This window comes from Eschrichtius robustus, chromosome 5 (genome assembly GCF_028021215.1).
Source record: "Eschrichtius robustus isolate mEscRob2 chromosome 5, mEscRob2.pri, whole genome shotgun sequence".
Taxonomy (NCBI): domain Eukaryota; kingdom Metazoa; phylum Chordata; class Mammalia; order Artiodactyla; family Eschrichtiidae; genus Eschrichtius; species Eschrichtius robustus.
Window position 1 is genome coordinate 140,345,194 of NC_090828.1, and position 13,168 is coordinate 140,358,361.

The following is a 13,168-nucleotide window of genomic DNA, read 5'->3' on the forward strand; positions in this document are numbered from 1 at the left end:
AGGGACAGGAAGTGGAAGGCGAGAAGTCCTAGGTACCTGCCCTCAGTGGCCGTCAGCCCAGCAAGACTGCACCTAAACAAGCATCTCCTTGGTGCACTGTGTGTGTTGTGGTGCTGTTCTGGCTGTCCTGAGAATGTGGTGCCCCCTCCTGCACAAGCATGCCAATTAAATAAAATGTATTACTGAATACAATGCCAGCGTGGTGGTTTTACGGTAGTGCATAAATTAGCAGCAGCAATACACATCAAATGGAAAATGGTATCTTTGTAAATTTTAAGAACACCTTTCTCCAAGTTCTTTAATCATTTGACATAATGCAATAATGAAATGAGAAGACAGAAAAAAAAGCATACTAGCTGCTGTGAAAACTTGATTACTGAAAAGAAATCACTCTACTACAGGCAATTCCCTCCTCCCATGGACAATGTCTGAGTCCTGAGAAGACACCCCAGTCATGGAATGTCCCTCTCCACGTAACACACCCTTCAGGACCAAAGCTTCCTTCTTGGTGCAGAACTGTCCAGGTGGCGGCAACCTCGGGACTGTGGCTGGGTCCACTGAATTTGGTACACTCTTTCTAGGTGATGAAGCCCAGGCAAGGTGCAGGTGTAGACCCTGGGGCCGTGGAGGCCGCCGGGAGTCAGCCTCCTCTCAGCCCGGCCTATGCACAGAGACAGACATTTCCCAGCAAGGGCAGTGCAGGGGCCTTTGCCCTTATCCCACTCCAGGCCAGGACACAGACTGTGGAGTCTGATCTTTAATCCCTTCAGATGGCTCTTGCAATGAACGAACTGGGTCAAAAGCCTCCCTTTACGTTCTCGTTTTAAAGTGTGGACCACGAATGCCGCCTGCCATGTCAGTAAACAAAGGATGTTGTGGCCATCGAGCAATCAGCCTCTGCAGCCACTTCCGACTGTGCACCCTGAGGAGATTCAGGATGGAGAAAAGCAAGCGGGATGCTGGCCCCAGAGAGCTGAGGTGCACATCAAAGGAATGATTTCAGTAAGCCCAGACTCTAGTATTTCCCGTATATAGAAAAGCACTAGGGCTTCCCTGGTGGCGCAGTGGTTAGGAATCTGCCTGCCAATGCAGGGGACACGGGTTCGAGCCCTGGTCTGGGAAGATCCCACATGCCGCGGAGCAACCAAGCCCGTGAGCCACAACTACTGAGCTTGCGCGTCTGGAGCTTGTGCTCCGCAACGGGAGAGGCCACGACAGTGAGAGGCCCGCGCACCGCGATGAAGAGAGGCCCCCGCTCGCCGCAACTGGAGAAAGCCCTCGCACAGAAACGAAGACCCAACACAGCCAAATATAAATAAATAAATAAATGAATAAATATATTTAAAAAAAAAAAAAAAAAAAAAAAAAAGAAAAGCACTAAATTCCTTAACTTGAGATGTCTGGTTCTTTTTAATTAACGGTAATCTTTTGATGTTCCAACTACCTGGTTTTTGTGGCAAAAACTCCTATATATCCTGGCTCCCCGCTTACTTCTTCGAAGCAGTCCCTCAGAGCTATTCTTCTGGGGCGTGAGTCCACTGAATAAAGCATAATTCTCAACTTTTAGGTTGTGCATTTCTTTTTCAGTGGACAAGGGCGGCCTTCCTCTGAGCTTGGAGGCTTGGAGGGTGGCCCTCCCACTCAGTGCTCCGGGAAGTGGGCTTTGCCAGCCCAGCTGCAGGCTCTCTTCTCTCTTCTCTCTCTCTCTCTCTCTCTCTCTCTTCCTCTCCCCATTGTGGGAGACGTTAGATCTGAGGTAGGAGATAGATGGGCCCCTGAGCCGGACACCTGGGGTTTGTCAAGTGGAGCAACTCTGAAGCTCTGGTCTCACCCAGACGCTCCAAGGACAAAGCTGGTGGCAGAAGCTGAGCTCTGCTGACGTAAGGAGATACGATGACCACTCCTGAGGTCAAGGAAAACTTCCCTGTCTGCACATGCGCAGGAAGGCTCCGTGGGGGTCAAAAAGGGAGGGGCCACCACCCCATAGTGTGTGTGGACATGCACCCACAGGCCTCTGGGGTGGGATCCCTCGTAGCAAAAAGTTGCGCACGCATGTGGGGAGGGTCCTGGGACCAGTCAGGTGTGAAAAAAGAAACGAGATAATTGGCCAAAGGTAAACAAAGACCTGGAAGGACTGTCCTGTAGAAGGGACTTAAGTCGCCTCTGTACTGTGCTCCTCATTCGGGACGCCCGCCCTCCTCTCCCGGTGTGTATTTCTGCCCCATTTCTGACTTGTACTGTGCTCCTCCTCGTTAGAGAGGACGCTTATACTCCTTCTCTCTGGGTGTGTATTTCTGCCCTGCTCTGTCTCAAATAAACAAATTGCTTCTCTGTGTGCTCTCCCATACGTTGTGCTGTGTCTTTAATAATAACCTTTGTACCTGTTTTTACAGTTTTTGCCTCCTTGAAACATTCTTGCTTTCAAACGGGGGAAAGAGCTAGGGCCCCTTTGCTTCTAGCCTCTAGCCCCTGGTGGCCTAGCGGCTAGGATTCCTGGTTTTCATCCAGGCTACCCAGGTTCAATTCCCGGGCAGGGAAGTAAGATCTCTCTTCAGGACCGCTCTCGGCTGTCCCTCCGAGATCAGATCCTGCTACTTGAAAAGAGACCTGCGCTGGGCGGAGTCCTGCTCCCACCCCTGCAGAGTGCGTTTCCTGTGGGCTGGGGGTCTCGGGGGCCCTGCACATGGGCAACCTGCGCAGGTGCGCAGCTCCCTGAGAGCAGGCAAGTGCCTCCGCGCACCCCGCAGCAAAATCCGGAATCAAACTTCTGTAAAATCCAACCAGCAAGTGAGGTTCTCACCCGCGGACAGGTGACTCCCCAGTTCCCCTCAGCAGCCCAGACCACTGTGTCCAGCTGCCTTCTTGTCTACCCCGATGTCTCCAAGGTGCCCAAACACCCCCATTGAAGTCCTGAGGCCTGGCCCTTCCCCCGGGGCCCTGCGACCATTCAGGTGCACATATCACAAATCAGGAGCGCCTCTGACGACTCCCTCTGACCCTGCAGACCCCTCACCTAGGCAGTGCCCCCCTGACCTGACTGTGCAGCCACCTCTCAGCTGGCAGGACTCAGCAGTGGCTTTCTAGAGCCCCCTAGCTGCTCCCCACCATTTAACCACAGCGATCTTTCCAAAACACACGTGATGCCCTGGACTCAGGCTTAAAACCTTTCTCAGGCATCTAGGCTGCTGAGTCTCCAGCAGCAGCTAGGATCTCCCCCTCCCCCACGATTCCTGATGATCTCAGACCTCAGCTAACCCCAAGGGTGTCATGTCTTCTCAAAGAACAAGAATAGTATCAGCATTGGCTTTTCATCAGTGCAGTAAAACTTTAGGAACTTATGTTCCTAAATCATCCCCACATTACACCTGATTTGAACAACTGCACTCAAGTGTTTGTAAGCTAAATTTGCAATAAGGAGCAGTTTTTGTGCAATCCTTTACAGTTTACCTAGAGCTTTCACCTCTGTTGTTTCTAATGAGATTTAATCCTTATTAGCAATTATAATAAGTGCGAGTAGGTCTCCCCAGATGCATTCAAGCTCCCAGGCCCTCCAAGCCCTGGCAAGCCTTGCACCAGGGGCCTGGACAGCAGACCTCATGCCCACCCCTGACAAGCACACCCCAGGGATGGCATTTCCTAGATGATGTAGGTTACAGAGGACTGCCTTGTATTTAGGCTATAGAAACAGCCCACCCTGCTCACAGCCTCCTGTTGGCTCTTCCTCAGAATCACTGCACGTTGTAGAATTGTCACATCCCTTAAATCAGCGCTCAGCCAGGCCCGTGTGGTGGGAGCCCCAGACACCTGCCCTGACACCCTGGCCCAGGCCTGGGTGTGCAAACCCAAACACCTCCACACCCAGGGATGCCTGTGCTTCATATCCACGTCCTTGGAAAGAACTGCGACATTAAATCCATTTATTCCACTGTGTGTGTGGCCAGAGTGCAGAGAAGCAGCTCTGAGGGATTCAGCGTTTTCACCCTGGCACATTCCATTCCACAGGAACGCCTGACTAGCGCTCACGTGGGTTCAGCCAGCAGTGGGAGCAGATGCCACCCAGCAGTTCAGGCAGAACATTTGCTGCCTGAACACTTCCAAATTCTCCGCCTCCTGATCCCCGTGGCCCACCCGGGCTAGGGCGCCCTTTGTCCTGGGAACTTGCCTCCCAGTGAGCCATTAAACCCAGGAAATGCTTGGCGTGGTGGTGAGCCCGTGTTCTCACACCAGCTACTCAGTCTTAGACTTCGCGCGTTTTCCCTTAGAGGAGCTCTCCTCGCTCCTTAAAGCAACAACTCAGCACAGGCTTATTGAAACCCCGCCTGCTCCCCAGAACAGGTCAGCTCCTCACCTCTCTCCCAACGAACCTGAAGACTTGATCTTCCTCCAAGAGTGAGTTTACGGTCCAAGGTGAGAGCTCTGAATGGTGACGGAGGCAGTCCCAGGAGTCAGGCGCTCCCAGCCCGCTCCGCAGTCCTCCTGCCCTCCTGGCCACGCCCACAGGCATCACGACAGGCAGCCCCCCCACCAAGTCCCCGCTCCCGCCCCTGCTCCCTCACCCCAGCAGCTGCAGGAGACAGTCAGGAAATGAAGACAAGAGGCTCTGGCCTCTGGCCTCTCTGAAAGCCGGGTGCAACCTGCGCTCGCTGTGCCCTTGTCAAGCTCTACTTGTAGAAGGTGGCCAAGTATTGATACTTGTAACGGGTTTTTCCCTGTGAACAAGAATTGGGAAAATGCAAAATGAGTGAATATTCTGCTTACTTTTTTTCTGTTCTGCGTTTTAAGAGTTCTCTGCTAGAGCTGATAAACCTGACCAGTGTTCCTCTTATTTTCTCATGCCCTTTCCCGCCTCCAGCCTAGGGCTGCAGCCAAGGTTACGCTTGTGGAAAGCACTGTCTCATACAACACACAGACACACACACACACATAACACACACAGACACACCCATATACAGATGCACATATGGACACACACACTGACACATAAACTACACACAAACACATACAGATGCACACATGGACACACACACAGACACATAAACACACAAGGAAATACAAACAGACACAGAGACAGGTACACTGTACACAGACACACAGACACACACACACCACAGACACTACACACACACAGATGCAGAAACACACAGAAATATAAACAGGTACACAGAGAGACACATAACTACACACACTCAACACACAGACATATGCACAGACACATTAACTACACAGACACAGACACACAGGCCTGCAGTGGACTGGGCAGCCCCACTGGAGCTTAGCCTACTGGGCACTGCCCAGGTATTGGCAGGAAGTCCAAGGCTCTTGGCCCATCAACAGTGTAATAGGCAGAGCCCAAAAAGGTATCCTTATGGGAGGTTCCTCTCCAAGCCTCTCTGGGAGAACCATTTATTCATGGAGCCCAGCTGCACTAGGTGTTTGGAGGCACAGACTTAAAACAAGCATGTTGTACAAGGCAGGGGGCTGCCCAGGAGCAAGGACCAAGGATGCAGGGCCTCTGGGTCCCCCACAGCACGGTGGGCACTGCCACAGCGCAGTACCACTGCTGGCATGCTGGCAGGAAAGCCCAGCCTCTCCAAGAGGAGGCCCAGTGCCATGTTTGTAGATGTCTCTATTCAGATTGCCACAGGCAGCCAGTGTGGACACAGCAGTGACCCCATCCACATGGAATGGGGGCCACACAGAGCCTGTGGCCACCCCAGGAATGCCAGCATCTGCACTCAACCATAGCCAAGTCTTTCTCCAGCACCTCAAGTCTTCCTCCACAGGGCAGAAGGTGGCAAGGGGGCCCCAGAGCATGAATATGCAGGCCTCTGGGGCAGACAGAAGGTTCCAGGCTGCTCTGCCCTTACAGAATGGCCTCCACACACTGGGAGCCTTACTGTGAGGGCCAGCCTATCCGAAGGAGGATCATGAAGCAGCAGCATGGCAATTGTGGCCACTGCATGGCTCTCTGTGCCTAATGCCCATGTCCCTGGCATCCATGCGCAGACCCCAAGCCTAGCCCATGTCTCTTGTGTAGCTGCTAAACATTTGCAGGGGAATCAACCCTATTCCTGCTCCAGGGGTGGGCTTGCATGGCCTAAATTATGGAGGAAATCTCAACCCTGCCAGGAATTGGCATTTGCCATGTCCAAACCCACATGGCAGTGCAGCCCCCTCAGAGCAGGGCAGAGTCTCCGAGACCAAGCACCACACGGGACCAAACCATAAGCTCTCCATCTCTGGGCTTCTGAGTCACTGCCAACCCTCCCTCCTGGTTGTTGAAGCCAGGTCCAGGTGGGGGTTCCCTTCTTGGCAGCTGAGAACAAGGATTGGATACGGCAGCAGCACTAGAAGCCCTCATAAGAGACTGGGCCAGACTTACCTGCTAGTATTGGAGGGTCTCCTGCAGAGGCGGGGGGCAGCTGTGGCTCGCTGCAGGGACAAGGACACTGGCAGTGGCAGTTCTGGGGAGTACTCATTGGTATGAGCCCTCTTGGAGGCCACCCTTTTCTCACCAAGACCTGGCCCAACCCAAAAGCTTGTAGGCTCCAGTGCTGGGACGCCTCAGACTAAACAACCAACAGGGTGGAAACACAGCCCCACCCATCAGCAGACAGGCTACTTAAAGTCATCTTGAATAAATAGCTGCCTGATAAACAAATCCCTGACACAGCCCTGCCCACCAGAGGGACGAAACCCAGCTCCACCCCCCAGTGGGCAGGTACAATTCCCTCCCATCAGGATGCCTGCACAAGCCTCTTAGACCAGCATCACCCACCAGCGGGCAGACACCAAAAGCAAGAGGAACTACAACCCTGCAGGCTGCAGAATGGAAAACATAATCACAGAAATTTAGACAAAATGAGACAGTGGAGGAATATGTTTCAGATGAAGAACAAGAAAAAAATCCGGAAGAATAACTAAGAGAAGTGAAATAGGCAATCTACCCAAAAAGGAATTCAGAATAATGACAGTAAAGATGATCCAAAGTCTTGGGAAAAGAATGGAGGCACAGATCAAGACGACACAAGAAATGTTTAACAAAGACCTAGAAAAACTAAAGAACAAACAGAGATGAACAATACAATACCTTAAATGAAAAATACACTAGAAGGAATCAATAGCAGAATAACTGAGGCAGAAGAATGGATAAGTGACCTGGAAGACAGAATGGTGGAAATCACTGCCACAGAACACAATAAAGAAAAAGGAATGAAAAGAAATGAGGACAGACTAAGAGACCTAGGAGACAACATTAAACACACCAACATTTGCATTATAGGGTCCCAGAAGAAGAAGAGAAAGAGAAAGGGCTGGAGAAAATACTTGAAGAGATAATAGCTGAAAACTTCCCTAACACTGGAAAGAAAACAGTCACCCAAGTCCAAGAACCGTAGAGAGTCCCAGGCAGGATAAACCCAAGGAGGAACATGCTGAGACACATAGTAATCAAACTGACAAAAATTAAAGACAAAGAAAAAATATTAAAGCAATGAGGGAAAAGCAACAAATAATGTACAAGGGAGTCCCCATAAGGTTATCAGCTGATTTTTCAGCAGAAACTTGAAGGCCAGAAGGGAGTGTCACAATATATTTAAAGTGTTGAAAGGGAAGAACCTACAACCAAGAATACTCTACCCAGCAAGGCTCTCATTCAGATTTGAGGGAGAAATGAAAAGCTTTACAGACAAGAACAGCTAAGAGAATTCAGCACCACCAGAACAGCTTTACAACAAATGCTAAAGGAACTTATCTGGGCAGAAAAGAAAAGGCCACAACTAGAAACAAGAAAATTATGACTGGAAAATCTCACCAGTAAAGGCAAACTTATAGTAAAGGTAGGAAATCATCCCCCAAAAAATATGATATCAAAACCAGCAATTGTGAGAAGAGGAGAACACAAATTCAGGATATTGGAAATGCATTTGAAATTAAAAGACCAGCAACTTAAAACAATCTTGCATATATATAGGCTGATATATCAAAACCACATGGTAACCACAAACTGAAAATCTATATTAGAAAAACACACACAAAAGAAAAAGGAATCCAAACACAACACTAAAGTTAGTCATCAAACCACAAGAGAAGACAACAAAAGGGGAAGGGAGGTAAAAACACCTACAAAAACAAATCCAAAATAATTAACAAAATGGCAATAAGAACATACATATCAATAATTACCTTAAACATAAACGGAATAAATACTCCAGCCAAAAGACATAGACTGGCTGAATGGATACAAAAACAAGACCCATATATATGCTGTCTACAAGAGTCCCACTTCAGACCTGGGGACACATACAGACTGAAAGTGGGGGATGGAAAAATGTATTCCATGTAAATGGAAATCAAAAGGAAGCTTGAGTAGCAATACTCATATCGGACAAAATAGACATTAAAATAAGGACTGTTACAAGAGAAAAAGAAGGACACTATATAACGATCAAGGGATCAATCCAAGAAGAAGATATAACAATTGTAAATATATATGCACCCAACATAGGAGCACCTCAATATACAAGGCAAATACTAACAGCCATAAAAGGAGACATAGACAGTAACACAATAATAGTGGGCGACTTTAACACCCCACCTTCATCAATGGATATATCATCCAGACAGAAAATCAATAAGGAAACACAGGCTTTAAATGACATTATACCAGATGGACTTGATTGATATTTACAGAGCATTCCAACCCAAAGCAGCAGAATACACATTCTTCTCAAGTGCACATGGAATTTTCTCAAGGATTGATCACATGCTGGGCCACAAAGCAAGCCTCAGTAAATTTAAGAAAATTGAAATCATATCAAGCATCTTTTCTGACCACAATGCTATGAGATTAGAAATCAACTACAAGAAGAAAAAAAAACAGTAAAAAACAAAAACGTGTGGAGTCCAAACAATATGCTATTAAATAACCAATGGATCACTGAAGAAATAAAAGAGGAAATTAAAAAAAATACGAGACAAATGAAAATGAAAACACGATGACCCAAAACCTATGGGATGCAGCAAAAGCAGTTCTAAGCGGGAAGCTTATAGTAATACACTCTTACCTCAGGAAACAAGGAAAATAAACAACCTAAACTTACACCTGAAGCAACTGGAGAAAGAAGAACAAACAAAACCCAAAGTTATTAGAAGGAAAGAAATCATAAAATCAGAACAGAAATAAATGAAATAGAGATGAAGAAAACAACAGAAAAGATCAATGAAACTAAATGAAACTAAAATCTGGGTCTTTGAAAAGATAAACAAAATTGATAAACCTTTAGAACCCTCATCAAGATAAAGAGGGAGAGGGTTCAAACCAATAAAATTAGAAATGAAACAGGAGAAGTTACAACAGACACCACAGAAATACAAAGCATCGTAAGAGACTACTACAAGCAACTATATGCCAATTAAATAGACAACCTAGAAGAAGTGGACAAATTCTTAGAAAGATACAATCTCCCAAGACTGAACTAGGATGAAATAGAAAATATGAACAGACCAATCACAAGTACTGAAATTGAATCTGTGATTTTAAAACTTGCAACAAACAGAAGTCCAGGATCAGATGGCTTTACAGGTGAATTCTACCAAACATTTAGAGAATAGTTAACACCTACCCTTCTGAAACTATTCCAAAAAATTGCAGAGGAAGGAACACTCCCAAACTCATTCTATTAGGCCACCATCACCCTGATACAAAAACCAAAGATACCACAAAGAAAGAAAATTACAGGCCAATATCACTGATGAACATAGACGCAAAAATCCTCAACAAAATACTACCAAACTGAATGCAACAATACGTTAAAGGGATTATACACCATCATCAAGTGAGATTATCCCAGGATGCAAGGATTTTTCAATATCTGCAAATCAATCGGCATGATACACCACATTAACAAACTGAAGAATAAAAACCATATGATCATCTCAATAGCTACACACAAAGCTTTTGACAGAACTCAACACCCATTTATGATAAAAACTCTCAAGAAAGTGGGCATAGAGGGAAAATACCTCAACATAATAAAGGCTATGTATGACAAACTTACAGCTAACATCATACTCAATGGTGAAAAACTGAAAGCATTTCCTCTAAGGTCAGGAACATGTCCACTCTCACCACTTTTATTCAACATAGTTTTGGATGTCTTACCCAAGACAATCAGAGAAGAAAAAGAAATAATGGGAATCCAAAGTGGAAAAGAAGAAATGAAACAGTCACTGTTTGCAGATGACATGATACTGTACATAGAAAATCCTAAAGGTGCTACCAGAAAACTACAAGAGCTCATCAATGAATTTCGTAAAGTTGCAGGATACAAAATAAATACACAGAAATCTGCTGCATTTCTATACACTAACAATGAAAGATCATAAAGAGAAATTAAAGAAACAATCCCATTTACCATAGCATCAAGAAGAATAAAATACCTAGGAATATACCTACCTAAGGAGACAAAAGACCTGTACTCCAAAAACTATAAGACGCTGATGAAAAAAGTCAAAGATGACACAAACAAATGGAAAGGTATACCAGGTTCCTGGATTGGAAGAATCAACATTGTGAAAAAGACTATACTGCCCAAAACAATCTACAGATTCAATTCAATCCCTATCAAATTACCAATGGCATTTTTCCCAAAACTGGAACAAAAAATTTTTAAATTTGTATGGAGATACAAAAGACCCCAAATAGCCAAAGTAATCTTGAGAAAGAAAAACGGAGCTGGAGGAATCAGGTCCTCTGACTTCAGACTATACAAGAAAGGTACAGTCATCAAAACAGTACAGTACTGGCACAAAACCAGAAATATAGATCAATGGAAAAGGATAGAAAGCCCAGCAATAAACACACACACCTATGGTCAATTAATCTATGATAATGAGGCAAGACTATACAATGGAGAAAAGACTCTTCAATAAATGGTGCTGGGAAAACTGGACAGCTACATGTAAATGAATGAAATTAGAACACTCCCTAACACCATACACAAAAATAAACTCAAAATGGATTAAAGGCCTAAATGTAAGACTGGATGCTATAAAACTCTTAGAGGAAAATATAGGAAGAACACTCTTTGACAGAAATCGCAGCAAGATCCTTTTTGATCCACTTCCTAGAGTAATGAAAATAAAAACAGGCCTAATAGCCAAAGCAGTCTTGAGGGAAAAAAACGGAGCTGGAGGAATCAGACTCCCTGACTTCAGACTATACTACAAAGCTACAGTAATCAAGACAATATGGTACTGGCACAAAAACAGAAACATAGACCAATGGAACAAGATAGAAAGCCCAGAGATAAATCCACGCACCTATGGTCAACTAATCTATGACAAAGGAGGCAAGGAAACACAATGAAGAGAAGACAGTCTCTTCAATAAGTGGTGCTGGGAAAACTGGACAGCTACATGTACAAGAATGAAATTAGAACACTCCCTAACACCATACACAAAAATAAGCTCAAAATGGATTAGAGACCTACATGTAAGACCAGACACTATAAAACTCTTAGAGGAAAACATAAGAAGAACACTCTTTGACATAAATCACAGCAAGATCGTTTTTCATCCACCTCCTAGAGTAATGGAAATAGAAACAAAAATAAACAAATGGGACCTAATGAAACTTAAAAGCTTTTGCGCAGCAAAGGAAACCATAGACAAGACGAAAAGACAACCTTCAGAATGGGAGAAAATATTTGCAAACGAATCAACAGACAAAGGATTAATCTCCAAAATATATAAACAGCTCATGCAGCTCAATATTAAAAAAACAAACAACCCAATCCAAAAATGGGCAGAAGACCTAAACAGACATTTCTCCAAAGAAGACATACAGATGGCCAAGAAGCACATGAAAAGCTGCTCAACATCACTAATTATTAGAGAAATGCAAATCAAAACTACAATGAGGTATCACCTCACACCAGTTAGAATGGGCATCATCAGAAAATCTACAAACAATAAATGCTGGAGAGGGCGTGGAGAAAAGGGAACACTCTTACACTGTTGGTGGGAATGTAAATTGATACAGCCACTATGGAGAACAGTATGGAGGTTCCTTAAAAAACTAAAAAAAAACTAAACTAAAAATAGAATTACCATATGACCCAGCAATCCCACTACTGGGTATATACCCAGAGAAAACCATAATTCAAAAAGACACATGCACCCCAATGTTCACTGCAGCACTATTTACAATAGCCAGGACATGGAAGCAACCTAAATGCCCATCGACAGATGAATGGATAAAGAAGATGTGGTACATATAAACAATGGAATATTACTCAGCCATAAAAAGGAATGAAATTGGGTCATTTGTTGAGACGTGGATGGATCTAGACACTGTCATACAGAGAGAAGTAAGTCAGAAAGAGAAAAACAAATATTATATATTAACGCATATATGTGGAACCTAGAAAAATGGTACAGAGGAACCGGTTTGCAGGGCAGAAATTGAGACACAGATGTAGAGAACAAACATATGGACACCAAGGGGGGAAAGCAGCGGGGTGGGGTTGGTGGTGTGATGAATTGGGCGATTGGGATTGACATGTATACACTGATGTGTATAAAACTGATCACTAATAAGAACCTGCTGTATAAAAAAATAAATAAAATGAAAGCATAAAAAAAAAAGAGAAAAGAAAAACAGGGAATTCCCTGGTGGTCCGTGGTTAAGAATCTGCCTTCCAATGCAGGGCACATGGTTTCGATCCCTGGTTGGGGAACTAAGATCCCACATGCTGTGCGGCAACTAAGCCCATGTGCCACAACTACAGAAGCCACGCGCTGTGTAACCCATGCACCACAACTACAGAGCCCACAAACTCTGGAGCCCGTGTGCCACAACTAGAGAGAAGCCCACATGCCACAACAAAGAGCCCGCACACTGCAACGAAAGATCCCGCGTGCCGCAACTAAGACTCAACGCAGCCAAATATAATTAATAAATAAATATCTTTTAAAAAGTAAAATAAGATAGCCTTTGAAAAAAATGAAAATAAAAACAAAAATAAACAAATGGGATCTAATTAAACTCAAAAGCATTTGCAGAGCAAAGGAAACCATAAACAAAATGAACAGACAACCACAGAATGGGAGAAAATATTTGCAAATGTTGCAACCGACAAGGAATTAATCTCCAAAATTTACAAAC

At 45.0% G+C, this 13,168-nt stretch overlaps 1 protein-coding gene across 11 annotated transcripts in view; it reads right to left on the minus strand.

The window, feature by feature from the left end:
• Positions 1–4,467, minus strand: part of OCA2 (OCA2 melanosomal transmembrane protein) — a 279,191-nt gene extending 274,724 nt beyond the window's left edge. For 7 of the 11 annotated variants that reach the window (XM_068545349.1, XM_068545338.1, XM_068545341.1 and 4 more), the window contains exon 1: positions 4,349–4,455. The gene's annotated coding sequence lies outside the window, so the exon portion shown is untranslated. Of the gene's footprint in view, positions 1–4,348 lie in introns of all 11 variants that reach the window. The other 4 variants (XM_068545344.1, XM_068545345.1, XM_068545347.1 and 1 more) reach the window with 4 other exon arrangements.
• Positions 4,468–13,168: the final 8,701 nt, after the last annotated feature.